This window comes from Dermatophagoides farinae, chromosome 1 (assembly GCF_024713945.1).
Source record: "Dermatophagoides farinae isolate YC_2012a chromosome 1, ASM2471394v1, whole genome shotgun sequence".
In the NCBI taxonomy this organism is placed as follows: Eukaryota; Metazoa; Arthropoda; class Arachnida; order Sarcoptiformes; family Pyroglyphidae; genus Dermatophagoides; species Dermatophagoides farinae.
The window spans coordinates 9,135,001-9,151,456 of record NC_134677.1 but is presented as its reverse complement, the minus strand read 5'-3'; the positions used below and the strand labels follow the sequence as shown (position 1 = coordinate 9,151,456).

Sequence of the window (16,456 nt, the reverse complement as noted above, 5' to 3'; positions counted from 1 at the left end):
ACAACCACATGATAAAAATTTTCTGCCACCACACCACTGTGAGCCACGATGATCATCCGAACATAATCAATGTCAACTGGGATCAGTAGTATAACATCAGCAATGAACATTTATTAATATTAATATAACCAGCTAGTAATTCATAATGCTAGGACAAATGTGATAAATTTTTCGAGACTTTTGTGATTTTCAATATACAACAAGCCAACAAAACCACCGATCAATCGAGTTCCGAAGACCATCCGTGTTACAATGCTGGCCATCTCCGTGAACTTTTGCATTTACAACAGTCAATGTATCATCATTTTTATCAAGTGAAAGTTGCCATAGCTTGGAAGAAATTTCGTCAAAACACACACCATATCGACAACACAACACTTCGATGACACAGGACAACATTTCGTTTTCTTCTTGAACACTTTTTATCTTGTGTCTCTTCATCTACCATCGTTCCATTTGCATCTTCTTTGCTTCAATAGGATAATTTGCGGCGTTAATCTTTGCCGATTACCTTTTCCATGACATATTGATGTGATTCACAGGAACAAAAATCAGTCGTCGGGTTATAGATGGGTATCCACCGAAAAATGACCATCATTCCAGCCGAAAAACGGTCAAACTGATCAATGCGTCCAACCAACAACAACACTGACGACGACCGATCCACTATTTTTGTAAACATTCACCAACCATTGAGTCGGTCGCCTCCAATGATGTATTTATGTGTATCACAAGTACCAGCCATTCGAGCCAAGCAATTAAAGAGATTACAGGTCCCATCCAGTACAGATCCATTGGTCCAGCCATCTTCCACCAACTTCAGCATCACCAATCAACAATTTTGAAACTTATTGCCAAATGAATAATATCTGAACAACATTCTCATCATTACAAATCAACAGAACGCATTAATGCAAAAGCAAATCATTGGATGGCAATAAATTATCCTTTCGGCAATCATCAATTTTCATTTAGGACAAGTACATATCCTTGGAATCCATCCATTATAAAAATTTCTATTTTATTAGTTTTGATTTTCTTTTTTATTCCTTGACGACCGGCACATATTGTTAGTTTTTGGTTTTTCAGCATTAAAGACCATTGATACATTCCATGATCGATTGTATTATGTGGAATATTTTTTTCAATTTCTGATTTTGCCGAGATGTGGCCATATTCGCGGACGATCTTTTATTGAATTGAAATAAATTGCATTTTTCAATGTGATTTAAAAAACAAAAAAAAAAAAAAAAAAAAAAAAAAAAAATGTAACCTAACCTAACCTAACCTATATAAACGTTTTCTTGGCCATAAAGTCTTCGTATTCGCAACAGCCTATGGGGATCGGTAATATGAAATCAATCAAGTTTCATTTCAACATTGCTTTACGGTCTCCGACGATTCCGACCACATCAATCACATAAAGCCATACACACCACCCTTGTACACACTCACACCATGAGATTACACAAAACACAGAATCACACCGGACCACACACGCTCTGTTGGATTTCTTTGTGTTTTACACACACAGGATCATTTACACATTTCATATTGGAATAAGCCTTTCCATTCAATATTTTTATTTTTTATTAGTTAGGCTTTTTTTCTTTTATTTTATTTTTGTTTTTTTTCATTTTTCTTTCATTTTCATTGATTTCCGGCGTCTGCATTCGCCTTATTTTTATGTTTGTATTGATTTTCTGGATTGGCCATTTGCCGATCTTTTTTTTATTGCAAATAAATATTAGTTTAAATTTTTTTTTTAAAAAAAAAAAAAAAAAAAAAAACCAACCTAACCTAACCTAACCCCTAAATATTTATAAAATCAATCCAACGAACCTTGGGCATCGGTTGTGTATTTATGGCGTTCTTCGGTGATCAACTAATTGCGACGGTCACCCATCGGCTACCAAATCATTGTTCCATCCTACAGGCGGATCTATTCACTATTCATCTCGCAATTCGTTGGATCACTGACAACCACTTGGACTATTCGGCCACCACTATCATATGCAATAACATTGGGGCACTTCAGCACGTTGTAAAAAAGAACAACAAAAAGAAGTCTGAGCTTGCTGAATCAATTATTAGATCGACAAATGATAACATTATCATCTGCTGGAAAAAAGTGGACAGAAATGATCCTATCCAACGAAAGCTAAGAAAAAAAGCAACAGTAACGGCAAACAATCATCGTCGTAACGTCTCATATCATAGTGCACCATTATCATTTGTAAAGCGGCAAGAAAAAATCAACATGTACAATAATTGGTCAACCGTCTATGATAATGATCCAGCTGGCACCACAATTAAAACGCTATGCCCACATCTGAATGATGCCAGACGTTTTGCCCCCTACGTTTCATTTTGGCTGTCACAAAGTTTAACCGGTCATGGCCAATTTGGTCAGTTTTTATATCGATTCGGATTCTCTGATGATCAAACCTGTCAATGTGGCCACGATATCCAATCTGTTCATCACCTACGATTTGATTGTCCACTTACTGGCCGCCTACGTTATCATTATTCATTGGCCATATCATCATGTGTTAATATTATTGATCGAACTAAAATGGAAGTAATTTTATATGAACAAATAGCAATAATGGCCGATCAATTACACAACTCGATTCATCAGGACCATCATCATCACTAATCCTGTTTTATGAATCAGATTTTATGAACCAAGTTTTTATTTATTTATTTTCAATTCATCATCATCATCGAACCAACACAACATTAATTTTAAACCTGTGATCAATGAATTCTTCTATTTATTCTTAATTTATTCCACCACCGCCACCATCAATTTTATATTCGTGATCTTCTTTTATGAAATTCTTCTTTTTATTATTTATTCATTAATTTATTTATTTATTCATCAATTCATCATCGTCATCATAAACACAACATAATTTAAGTGATTGAGTGTACGCTGTGCCAGTGAGCGTAATTTGAACCAACAAAATGATAATCAACTAGCCAATCGATGGATTTCTTCACCAATATTTCATTGACATATCGATTTATTTGTTTCAACCATAATGAAAACAACTAGTCAACAGTTTCAGCAATCGATTCCATGTACGCTGTGCCAATGTGCATTTATTTAATGAACAATGAAACCAATAGCCAAACAGTATTGACCAGCCTGTGATCCATTAATTATCTACGACCAGTCATTGTTGTCGATTTACGAACCGAGAGTTCTGATCTTATGCTGTGATGATACACCATAAATTAAAAATGTTATTGTGATTATTATACATGATGAATTAATGATACATACCAAGATTTTGAAACATTTCACCAAATCCATTGTCCTTGTTTTTACCATAGTAAACAAAAATGTAAACATTGTATACGTCATCTATGAATTAACACAAACAAAATACACAAATCTGCTCATCACAATTCACTAGCAGCATTAATGTAAACACCACTGTATTGAACATGCACATCCATTACCACACAAGTCAGCCAATTAAGTCAACATAGTTTTAGCTGCTCACACATATACAACGGAAAATGTGCTCTAACTATGTGTGTACATTCAATCGAACACGCTGCTCAACTTGAATTAATTTTGTTTGTTACCATCAACATCAACTTTGACATTACCATCATCATTGATTTCTCAACATCATCACCAGCAATATGTGTTCATTCTGTGCCTCTATCAATGTCAACACTGATTAATGATAAGACACAAAAGATTTTTTTTTTTGTCTTGGCTGCATATATAAACAAAACTTTTTGTGTTGACAACTTGCTAGTCGAAATTTTCTTTGAGCAGAAGTCTGAAAATTTTCGTGTTTGTTTATGCTAAAAGTTTGTTTACATGGTATTGAAACAATCTCATCTTCAATCACCATATCATCATCCATTCATCCCACCATTTCCCTTCCCTATCATCATTGGCTACACGATCCTCCTGTTGGATCGCTCTCATCATCTGGCTATCCATATCATTGGTCTGGCCCCATCATCATTGTTTTGGCCTCTTGGTCCAATCATTCCTGGCTTCGATCATCAGCGTCGTCATCCACCATCATTATCCGCTGCTGATCCATCTACCACCATTTGCCGCATTCGCACTTGGTCACCATCAACAGAAACAACGAGCAAGGAATTAATTGATTTTCAAAAAACCAGATGGCAGCACATTCGCCTATGAGAAACAAAAAAAATATAATTTTACCAAATTTCACCACCACCAATCATCCTACTGGCTCACTGAACACATGCAATACACATAATCCAACATATACACACATAAACATCGGACACATTCTTAATGATCATTTTTCATTCTTTATTGTTTTTGTAGGCGAAAAACATGATATATCCGATCTCATCATCCATAATACAATGAACAAAATTTTTGATACCTTTCCAAAAAACCAGATGGCAGCACAGTCGCCTACGAGAGTCAAAAAAAATATAATTTTACCAATTTTGGCCACCAACAATTATCTTACCGGCTCACCGATCTTATGTAAAACACATAATCCATCACATACACACACAAACATCGGACACACCCTATATGATCATTTTTATTTTTTATTGTTGTTTTTTTTTTCAAATTCTGATTGTTTTATTTTCATTTTTCTTTGTATTTTTATTTTTATTATTATGATATTATTCATGCTGGCCATGTCCGGCGAATCACAATCTTTTTCATCACATCAAGCTTTCATTTATATCTTTTTGATTTTCTATACCAGTGATCTCTTTCATTCACTACTGGCTATAATCTCATCATTCTCATCAATTGGCTCTTCATCAAATTATTTCATCAAAATTTTATTAACTTGGCTCTCTATTTCATTAATTGGATTCATTCTCATCAACTGGCTTACAAATCATTGTTTTTCATCAACTGGCTTACAAATCATTATTTTTCATCATTTGGCTTACAAATCATCATCTTTCATCTTTTGGCTTTTTTTTCATCATCTTTTCTTTTTTTTTTTTTTTTTTTTTTTTTTCATTAACTGGCTTATATATCATCACTTTCATCTACTGGCTTAAAAATCATAATATCATCAACTGGCTTTTATTTTCATTTTTTTTTTTTTATCATCCTGGCTTTCAATTTTATTATTTATTTTCGGCTTTCAACAATATCAACAATTTTCTGCTTATCAATATCATTATCTGGATTCAGTTTCCGTAAGCTTTCAATTTTCTTATTGCCGATCATTACCACCATCGCCGATCCTCCCATCACACATTTTATTATTATCACCATACACCAATTACATTGTTTATTAATTATCATTCTTTATTCAATTACACATCTCAAATAACATTCACATTTGCATAAATCATTATTATTATCACACAATAACCTTTACCAAACCAATTTCTTTGTTAGATTCTATCACAAACCATATCAAATACAATTATATTTTTCTGGTAAATAAATAAATTTCTTTTTTTTTTTTTTTTTACAATCATACGAACCGACACCATATCCTTTATTAATTGTCAACATTAACCACACTTTCATGTTATTTTCTGATTACATAATTCCATTCACAACTTTCACTTTTCATAAACCATTATTTCTTCTTTTGACCTTACATCAATTCGGTATTGGGTCATCATTATTTATCACAATCACAGCTTCGATTAAATCATTCACATCTCATTGACATTGAATCATCACGCGTTTAATAAACAATTGGCTCATCATTCATATAAATCAATCAATTCAACCTTGATGGGCCCCACCCGTAAACCGACAGCAAAAAAAATCATAAAAGTTAGTGAGAAAGCATCTCCAATAACAGAAAATATCAGAGTGTCAACAGCATCTCCAGTCATGAGCAAACAAACCATAGAAATCATGGAGGATGACTCAAACGAACAACCAATGACAAACATTGATTTTACGCAACCATCCACCAGCAGACATATTGTTACACAACCAATCACCACTTCACACAATATCGCAACAACATCACACATGAATGTCAACGTTATGCCTCAACGTCATACATCAAGACATAACATAATCACAAGCAATGTAAATACATCAACAAATGCCCAATATACATCCAATACAGTGCCACCGTCCACAATCTATATGCCGACACAATCACAGACACAGTACACGTCACAACAATACACACAGCCACAACAACAAATCCCGCATCACACACAGACATACGGCACTTCATCATTTGATTATCGGTACTTACAATCCACAGTTTTGTCTAGACCTCCGACGCCTGTACAATTATCATCATCACACACCCACATGCCGTTATCAACACAACAACCGTTAACGACAACCATCACTCGCACAAACCCACTTAATTCAAATTTACAACAACCAGTGATAACAGAAGACATCCACTACATCACTGATGCATTAGGAATGGCCATGGATCTTAAAGGAAACATCAGCACGGAGAAAAAATTTCAAACAATAACGGCCTTGAAGATCGCAATCAATTTGCATACCGAAAACCAGGCATTAAAAGAGCAACTGTCAACCAACGCCAAGCGTAAGCGACATATCTACGACGAAGAAAAAGAAAGTATTCTAGGCGACGATGAAGACAGTCTCGACTCCATTGCAGAAATGAAAATGTGTATCCTGGATCTAAAACATAGTGTTAAAAATTTGACCGAAATTATAATGGGCCAAAAGAACAACAACGTAACCAACACCAAGGTGAATAAACCGGTTTCTTTTGCCGACATCGTAAAAGAAAACAAGAGTGCATCCACGCCTAGACACCAGACTGTGATTTCAGTAATCGACAACACCGACACCACCATAACCAGAAAAGTGCTATCCGACCTGATTCAACCAGCAAAACACGGCATTGATATGACTGGAGCTCAAGGTCTATCCAATGGCAAGATGATTCTAGATTTCCGAGATGAGCAGAGCAAAAATAAATTCAACAACATCGCTGTAGCCACAAACAAAATTATTGCTGAACCACCCAGAAAATTGGCTCCAACGATCTTCCTGAAAGGGGTGAGGAAAGATATTGACAAAAACATGATTCCAGAAATGTTCGCGAGCTTCAACCACCTAATCGAACAACATGTTACCAGCAATAATCTGGAAATCAAAAACCTGGTTCAAATCGTGAATGAACGTACGAATTTTCGTAACAGTGATCGGCTAATCAATTACGGTGTTACTGTCGATCCCAAGATCCGTGATATCATCATCAACGATATGGCTGGAAAAATCATTCTCGACTTCTCAATGGTCCACGTCGAAGACATGTCTCCTCTGCGGCAGTGTTACCGATGTTACGGATTTAATCATAAGGCTGAAAAATGCCAGCTGAAACCGGAAGACCAGCTCTGCTTTCATTGTAGTGGACGTCATCATTTTAATCTATGTCCAAATAAGCATCTGGAGCCTCGATGCACCAACTGTGTGAAAACTGGCATCAAGGACAACATCTTCCATAGCAGTGTGAGTAAAACATGTCCCGTCTACACCAGAATGCTAATGCGTATTGCCAACAAAATTCAATATAATTAATCATCAACCATCCAAAACCGAAAACCTCCGTATAGCCCAAATCAATTGCAATAAATCACCGACTGCTCTTTCACAGTTTTTAACCTTCTGCGACGATAATAAAATTGACATAGGAATCATAAGTGAACCTCCTTTACGAAACAACATACCATCAATCAACAGTAAATTTAAACCAATGTATGTGACAAATCAGCTTCAATTACCGACGAATAATCAACGCATCACTCGACGACAAAGTGCTTCAAACAATCAATCAACATGCAACAACGACCAATCAAATAATAATAATCAACCAGCTGTTCGTGCTTGTATCATTTTACTTAATCCATCATTATCGTCAATCATCATAACACATCTTTCAAACAGTGATTTCATCGTCGCCAACATTAATAACATAATCATAGCATCTGTGTATAGTGAACCGCACGGCAACATCAACAATACAATCAATTGTGTGATCAATACAGCGAATTATGCCAACAACAACAAATGCATTATAGCCGGTGATTTCAATGCTAAATCAATTTACTGGGGTGAACCAACATCAGATGAACGTGGCCACGAAATAATATTAACGATAGTTCAGTGCAATCTTCATATTTTGAATGAAGGAAATAGGCCAACTTTTGACACTGTGCGTGGTCAGCGCAGACTCACCTCATGCATTGATCTCACCCTAGTAAACGACAATCTTCTTGATCAAATCAACAATTGGCATATTCATGACGAAATTCATCTGAGTGATCACCGGCCTATCACCTTCACCATCACTGACCAATGTATTGATCACCAACAAAACCAATCGACAACCAAATGGAACACGACCAACATAAATTGGACCGAATGGAGCTCAGATATCGAGTATCAGTTGCATGATCACAATTTGTCCGCCACCACTATCAACAACATCAATGACACCAACGAACTGGATCTTGCCGTTATAATAATCACTGTATCCACTCAATTTGCATGCAACCAACATTGTGGTAAATATCGACATAAACGTATACGACCAGCAAAATGGACGAGCAATCAATCACTATTGGACATCACAAAGAAACAAAAAGCAATTTATCGAAAAATCCGTCGATGCCACAATCCGTTCACGATAGAGAGATTAAAAAATGAATATATGATCGCCAGACAGCAGTATCGTGACGTATCACAATCTTTAAAAAATGATGATTTCAACAAGTATCTAAATGGCCAAGGACCAGAGAACTGTTATCAGAAGGTCTGCCGGATGCTCAAAAATAGTGATCACATGGTTGCTCGAACAATTGAAGGCACCAACAGCCCTATCGAATCCACAACCAAACTGGTCAATTCATTATTTCCTGATGACGATTTTGACGACAGTAATGAACAACACGAGATACGTCAATTTACAAAAAAGTGGCTGGAGAAAAACAAAAACAACACTGGTGTGACAGCTGTTTCGCTACTAGAGCTGAATAATGTCATTCATAAATTCCGTGACGGCAAAGCACCAGGCCTCGATGGTATATCACCGCGAATTTTGAAAAATCTTTGGCTCTCTTTTCCTGACCTGTTGCTCGCTTTATACAATGCATGTCTTCGATTAAAATATGTACCGTACCTGTGGAAAAGTTCGATTATTCGTATATTACCGAAACCAGGACGTGACGATTATAGCAAAACCAACGCTTATCGACCTATTGGTCTGATCTCCGTCTTGGGTAAAGTATTGGAACGAATAATGTCAATACGAATCACCAATCACCTTATCAGTAATGGCCACATGTCAGATTATCAATATGGTTTTATAGCTGGCAAATCTACTGATCATGCACTACTGAATCTACACAACGACCTCGAATCAGCCATCACCAGATTTAAGCACGTCTGTCTAATTTCGCTCGATATCAGAGGAGCTTTCGACCATACGTGGCATCCATTTATCATCAATCAATTGATCAACTATCGCGCGCCAAAATATTTAATCCAGCTGATTGATGCTTACCAAAATGATAGACGAATCACAGCCAGTTATGGAGGCGTCACATGCAACAAGACGACCAATAGAGGAACCGTTCAGGGTTCAATTCTGGGGCCATTGATGTGGAATCTGGTGGTGAACGATCTTCTCTGCAAAAATTTCGGTCTGGATGTAAAAATTCAAGCCTATGCCGACGACGTTACCATGGTCGTGGCCTGTGATTGCATCAAATACATGCCGGTTAAAATAAATAAAATCCTGGAAATGGCCGCCAGCTGGGGACGTAAATGTAAGCTTACATTTTCCGAATCGAAAACCAAAATCATGTACGTTTCAAAGAAAATTGCACGTCCAATATATCCACCGGTAAGAATGAATGGCGCAATTATTGATCCAGTGAAAGAAACAAAAATTCTTGGCATAATAATTGATCATAAGCTTGACTATCGGCCTCATATTAAATATGCCATCGCCAAAGCCACGAGAATCAACAGAGCTGTAACTGGTATCGCTCGTAAGTCGCATGGTCTCAGCCCTCAGGTGCTAAGAATGATATACCATAGCATCACAGAGCCAATTATGTCTTATGGTGCCTTGATTACCGGTAGGGCTGTCAAATATCAGCATATCCAAAAGATCCTCAGACAAATGGTTACACCAATGGCACAACAAGCTGTAAAAGCATATAGATCGTCCTCATACATATCGGTTACAGCATTGGCTGATTTCCCACCTATCGAATTATTCATTGGATTCAGAGCAGCAATAGCGACAGCAAGAACAACAGGTCAGTATAAATATAATGATTTAACAATTACAGTAGATATAAATGACGATCTCAACAACAATACAACGAGCAAAATTACCACCATCATCAAAGAACCATCAGCATCACCACCGCTTAGAATCATAGTTAAATCCATCAAAACAACAATGGGCGTCGGTGCTGCATTCATGATTTTTAACAGCGATAATATTATTGGCGTCAAACATTATCGTCTTGCTCCTTATTGTATGCTACAACAAGCCGATCTTTTTGCCATAATGAAAGCAACAAATTGGATAAATGAAAATAGCAACAATCAAACGGTATATATCATCACCAACAACATAAGCACGGTACAACACATCAATCGTATTGACAGAAAAAACAGGCAAAGATTAGCAAATGAAATAATTGACAAATCCATCGATAATATTGTGATCGCCTGGAACAAAGTTGATAAAACTGAACCATGGTATCACAGGCTCAAAAAATATGCAAAAATAACAGCCAACAACCGTTCACGAGATTACGACTACACCAGGATGCCCATTAGTTTCGTCAAAAAATATGAACACAACAATATGATGATAAGCTGGAACGATAGATATTTAAGAGATCGATTTGGCACAAATATCAAAAAGTTATGTCCGAATCTACATGACGCACGTAAATTCGTCCCATACGTTAACAATTTCGTCACCCAGACGTTAACTGGTCACGGACAATTTGGTGCTTATCTGTCAAAATTTGACATATCGAATGACAAAAAATGTTGCTGTGGTTTCCGATTTCAATCAGTTCAACACCTCATCAATGATTGTCAAATGTTGAACCATCTAAGACATGATTATCGAATTTCAATCAATAGTACCGACGATGCCAGGGAAAAAATCAGGTTAACAGCAGTCTTTTACGGTAATATTGCAATGTTTGCTGATCAACATAGAAGATCAATTCATCGTTTACATCCACCGTAACCATATGAATATCATTAACCGGTATTGCATCGTGGTTGCCAAATATGCTCAGCTAATTTGATTACATTGCATGGCGTCTGCTCACCGATCTCCGGGACCACGCCAAACCGTCACGAGCGTAGCTCGTGAGGTTTGGCTCGAAGCTCACTCCTCCAGGACCACCCGCCAAACCGTCACGAGCGTAGCTCGTGAGGTTTGGCTCAGAGTTCACTCCTCCGGGACAACGCCAAACCGTCACGAGCATAGCTCGTGAGGTTTGGCTTGCGGACATTACCTAACCTAACCTAGCCTTTGCTAGGGAAGGGATGGTATGGTATCTGCTTGCAAACATACACACAAGATTTTATCCAAACACACCAGAATTTATCCACACACACACCAGTTTTTATTATGTTAAACACACCCACATAAGATACAACATCTGTAACAGACTTCTACATACACACACAAAAACACTTTGCAGCAGTACCAAATTGACATTTCCGGGTGGCTCCCGTAAATCGCTATGTCAATTAACCAGCGGAGGACCAGGACGTGAAGCTCGACCAAAACAACAGCGTGACCACACATACACAACAATCATTACAAGAATTAATCCACAGTAATTTAATTTAATGTTCCACACAAACAATGGACACAACACCTGTTACCAGACCCTACACTCACACATAGAACACAACATAGGGCCACTTGTGGTCACGCGCACCAACAGTCCCAGGGTGGCCCCCGTAAACAGCCACTGTTGTGTGCAGTTGCCTAGTAATCAAAGTATTAACGATTCAAGCTGGAGCAAATCAAAATCAACATGAAACGGCATCTCATCATATTTGGCCATACTAGTCAACAACAAAAACAACATTAAACAATAGCAACGTAATTTATCGTCTGTTCCAACACAGCAACGTAAATCGATGAAATAATGTACCGGTAGTCCAAAAACAACAACAAACAGCGGCCTGCATCCTTCTCACAGCTTTCCGATCCATGATCCATAGTATAAGAAAATTTTGAAAAAAATCAACAGAAAACAACCGGATCAATGGTAGTAGCACTTCACAACAAAAGAGTCAAAAAAAAAATAACGGCATGTGAAGTATTAACTTCACATGCAATTCCATCATTGAAGTCTGTTCCAATAATTTGAAACGTCTATGGCTCATCCAATGGTATGTTTCCCGCCACATAAACGCAACAGACTATATGGCCTAAATATGGTATAAATCAAGTTAACATATGAACAAGTGCACAATGATCATCATCATAAAAATTAATAATATAGTATATATCATATTTCTGCGGCCCATCCATTTGAATATATCCGTCATGGCCATTCATTGGGTACCATCAACAGCAACAACATACGTCCCATCGAATTGAACAAATACTGGCAGGATCTACAATTAAAAAACAGAAATCAACAATCAATATAATTATTACAAATAATAACAAATATTACCGGTATTGGAACGATAAAATCAACGGGTTAAAAACAAACGTAACCACCATATAAAACAACAGATTCAATAAGAAAGCAACAGTATTCAACATTATTTGACTAGAATCCTAGAGAAAAACAAAAAACAAGAATCAACAGTATTTATAATTATCAAAAATAGTAACAACATCACCAGTATTATAAAAACGATAAAACCAATCAACGAGAATATAAAACCGAAAAATCAACAAGAATAATCAACAAAAACCAACAGTATTAATTAATTTAAAATCGCCATGGACGAAACCAACAAACAACTAAAATCAATGATAAAACAAAAGAAGAAAAATCAACAAATTTTAAATTCAACGAATAATAATAATTACCAATGAAAACAATTATAAACGACCACAATCCAAATCAATAATTTATATAACAAGAATCAACAATAATCGGCAACAACGATAACAATAACAATCAGCATAAAACCGATAATTTAAAATCTGAAAAATAAAATCAACAACAACAAGAATCAATAATATCAACAAGTAAACAACAACACTTACCAGTATTCATTTGACAAAATAACAACAACGAACGAATAGAATCAACAAGGCACCGCCAACGCATAAGAAATATTCTGTAAAGAAAAATCAATATGGTATACAATTAATTATAATGATTATCAACAATATCACCGGGCAACAAATGATGGTTTTGACGATTAAAGAAATGATACAACCACATAATGATGACAACGATTCTAATGGAATATCATAGACTGATCTCGACACCAAACAGCACGATGATATATGAATATTAAAATGGAACACCAAGAATTTACCATCAACATTGGATATGGCTGGCAGAACCACAATACAACACCAGTAGCAACAACGAAACCAAAACCAGCATGGCAAAACATGACAATGGCGTTTTGCAATAATCATGACAACTGAGTGGCATTTACAATCAACAATTAATCATACAGTCAACATTGAACGAAAAAAAAAAGAAAAATTGGCCAACTCACTAGCAAAACAACGTAAGTCATGCAAAAATCTTAGTCCATTCATAACAATGTCAATGTACACGCATGCACACAAACAAAGAAAACAAAGAAAACAATCTTTTCTTTTTGGCGCCAATTAACGCCCAACAAATAGATCATGAAACAAAAATCCATTTTCTTGTATACGAATTGACCATTATCAGACATAGTTTTTACTATTTTGTGTACCACTTGTACATCGAATACACCACTAGGACACAAAAACATGCTACAAATTTTTCAATATAAAAATCTTGATGAAACAAGCAATCGTTGCGATTTACAACGACCTAGTGTTGTGATGAAAGACATTTTTCAATCTTTGATTTTCTCTCCCACACACCGCGTCATATTGTATCCAATCTTGTCGATTTTCATCTTTGTCGTTTTCTTTTTCATTTCTTCACGACAATCATCGACACATACACCATACAAAACACACATTCATTTACACAGCCATCTACACACACGTCTTGGCCCGTTGGCTCAAACATGTCACAATACATAGGACACACAGGGTCTTTCTTTTCCTTTCCTTTTCTTTCTTCCCACACATACAAGAAATGGACACATTTTTATTTTTGGAATCATTTTCTTTATTCAATTTTATTGTTGTTTTTTTTATTATTATTTTACTTATGTTTTTTTTTTCTGATCCATTGATATCAGTCTTTTATTTGATTCTGTATTATTTTTGAGGTCCTTGGTTTGGCCATTTGCCGACCTATTTTAAAAGAAAGAAAATAAAATTTAATTTTTTAATTAAAAAAAAAAAAAAAAAAAACCAACCTAACCTAACCTAACCTAACCTAACCTAACCTAACCAACAGTATTATAGCCAAGAATGGATCGAGTCTCATATTTGTGTTTAGTATGGTGAACACAATTTGGTCAACACTGTACCAACGTTGGATGGCTCATTGAATGGATCCTGATGGCAACAATTGAATCGACAAACATTGGATCACTGGATGGTAGAAATAGCAATGTAAGTCAACATTGTATTTGTAAACACCACTTGCTGTGCAAAAACAGCTGCTCGGCAACACATTGGCTGCAGCATCACATGACATATACACAGAACACGTACGCTGCAGTCAATCACTCACACTATGAATGGCTACACGCACACAACCTACATATGTATACACATACACGCGCATGTCACAAAATTTGAACGACACTCAATGGCTGCGCGCGTTTGACTGGCAAGCTATAGTCATAGGTCCTGGCGCATAGCATAGACAACCAAGCTCAGGGTCAATGCCTATGTGATAGTGGAAACCGGCAAGCGTCAGATCAGGCTATGGTAAGCAAAAATCAACTTAACTGGCATAATTGCCCAGTTTCACTTGCAAAAATTCTGGTGCGTGTTAGGCAAATTTTAAATTTTTTATCAACAAGTGATCCATACACACAACATTCACACAAATATTTATACAACACATACACACCGGTTTAACAGTGCTACCGATCAATCGGTGATCAGTCTGGCCATTCGGCTCAATTGGTGGTGAATGATTGGTTTCGCATGACAACCACTTTGCAGTAACACAACAGTTTGTACAGACTCTACATTAACACAGAACACAGAAGAAGAATATTGGGAAACGGCACACGTAGGATCACAGTGCTTACGAGGGTGTAAACATACCATGATGATACTTGTGCGCATCGTTTCACAATCTCTGACTCACCCGTCCGTATAGAACAATAGGACTCTTGCATGCATGCATACATTTGACATGACACTTACAGATACCAACATAGGACACACAACTGCAACCACACACACATCTTTTACAGACGTACACGCCAAGATGCAAACACAGGACACAAGTTTTTGTTTTTCATTTATTTATTTATTTATTTATTTATTTATTTATTTATTTATTTATTTATTCTATTGCATGTTGGATTTTTATTTTTTCATTATTTATTTATTTATTTATTTTATCATTTTTATTGTCATTGCCATCGCCATCCACATTGTCATCGAGCCATACATTGTATTTATTCTGGCGGCCATTGCTGCCTATATAAAGCAGAAAATAAATTAATTTTTAATTAAAAAAAAAAAAAAAAAAAAAAAAACCTAACCTAACCTAGTGTGAAAATTGACGCCAACTCATCATTGAACAAATTGTAAGTCATATTCATGCACATTAATCGATCACAACAAAAATCAAAACACAACACAAACAGATGTCTTCATCACTGTCAACAAACACACACATGCACAATTGACAGAAAACATACACACAAATTTGAGCCAACAATAGAAAGATCAATCGACCCGACGTAAAAACTACGTTTGGCGCCATTATCTTTAGCATAGAAATATGTAGACAACGCCGGTCGACATACGACACTTGGCAATCACTGAGTTACATTGCCACTGTACAATGATAGATTTTGAACATTATGAACGACCAATAGATTTCTTTCTCGTAGTTTTTCCCCTCTTTTTCCCCCTCAATAACCGATAAAGCATTACGAACAGTGTAGGGAATTTGATTTATCAAATGTATATAAGTCTCGACAAATCTTCAGATCATCAGTTCTCGCAGCCTAGTGAGTTATGCTGTCAGATATATCGACGACCAACAACAAATACAAATCAATCATCGATCACAATTTTTTATTTCATTCCATTTTCATTATTGTGATCATAAACACACCAAATTTTCTGTCTTTGATCGAACACAAACAGACACACACACATTCAAATCGCATACA

At 36.3% G+C, this 16,456-nt stretch overlaps 2 long non-coding RNA genes across 2 annotated transcripts; both read right to left on the bottom strand.

Annotated features, from left to right (window-relative positions):
• Positions 1–1,580: 1,580 nt before the first annotated feature.
• On the bottom strand, positions 1,581–14,451 carry LOC124494226 (uncharacterized). Its single transcript, XR_012832146.1, has 5 exons — positions 13,233–14,451; positions 13,053–13,169; positions 12,688–12,983; positions 11,443–12,625; positions 1,581–1,812 (listed from the first exon to the last, which is right to left on the bottom strand). It is a non-coding gene; the product is annotated as an uncharacterized LOC124494226 (long non-coding RNA).
• Positions 2,829–4,663, bottom strand: LOC142597417 (uncharacterized). Its single transcript, XR_012832145.1, has 2 exons — positions 3,293–4,663; positions 2,829–3,223 (listed from the first exon to the last, which is right to left on the bottom strand). It is a non-coding gene; the product is annotated as an uncharacterized LOC142597417 (long non-coding RNA).
• Positions 14,452–16,456: the final 2,005 nt, after the last annotated feature.